Source organism: Austrofundulus limnaeus, unplaced genomic scaffold (assembly GCF_001266775.1).
Source record: "Austrofundulus limnaeus strain Quisiro unplaced genomic scaffold, Austrofundulus_limnaeus-1.0 Scaffold2791, whole genome shotgun sequence".
Classification (NCBI taxonomy): domain Eukaryota; kingdom Metazoa; phylum Chordata; class Actinopteri; order Cyprinodontiformes; family Rivulidae; genus Austrofundulus; species Austrofundulus limnaeus.
This window is the reverse complement of record NW_013955193.1, coordinates 18,790-19,291: the sequence shown is the minus strand read 5'-3', so window position 1 is coordinate 19,291 and position 502 is coordinate 18,790.

The window sequence follows — 502 nt, the reverse complement described above, 5'->3', positions numbered from 1 at the left end:
TGTGTGTGTGTGTGTGTGTACGTGTGTGTGTGTGTGTGTGTACGTGTGTGTGTGTGTGTGTTGAATGAAGCTGTCTGGTCTGTCCTGTGGAGGATCAGATCACGATGAGGACCAGACTGATGGTGGGTGGACGTGTTATCAGCATGAGAAAGCCTTCGTCCTCAGCTCCTCCTCCTCAAATTGTCTCTGTCGTGTCTCGGGACAAGTCACTTCCTTAAAGAGCCGTCGTTCCTCTCAGCTCGTCTGTAGTTCAGCGTCTCTGTGTGAGCTGACTGATCGGGTCAGAACCAGCAGACAGAAACAATCAGTGATGAACTCCTCGTCATTCAGAAAAATTCAAACCTCCAGAAACATCAGAGCTCAGGATGTCGCCAGACTTTAGTCAGGTGCAGTGGTGGGCAGCACTAATCCACTAATTAGTTACATTAACCCTAAAGCACTAACTTTAATATTTAGGTCCCCTAATTCCAAAGCACTAACTTTAATCTTTAGGTCCCCTAAT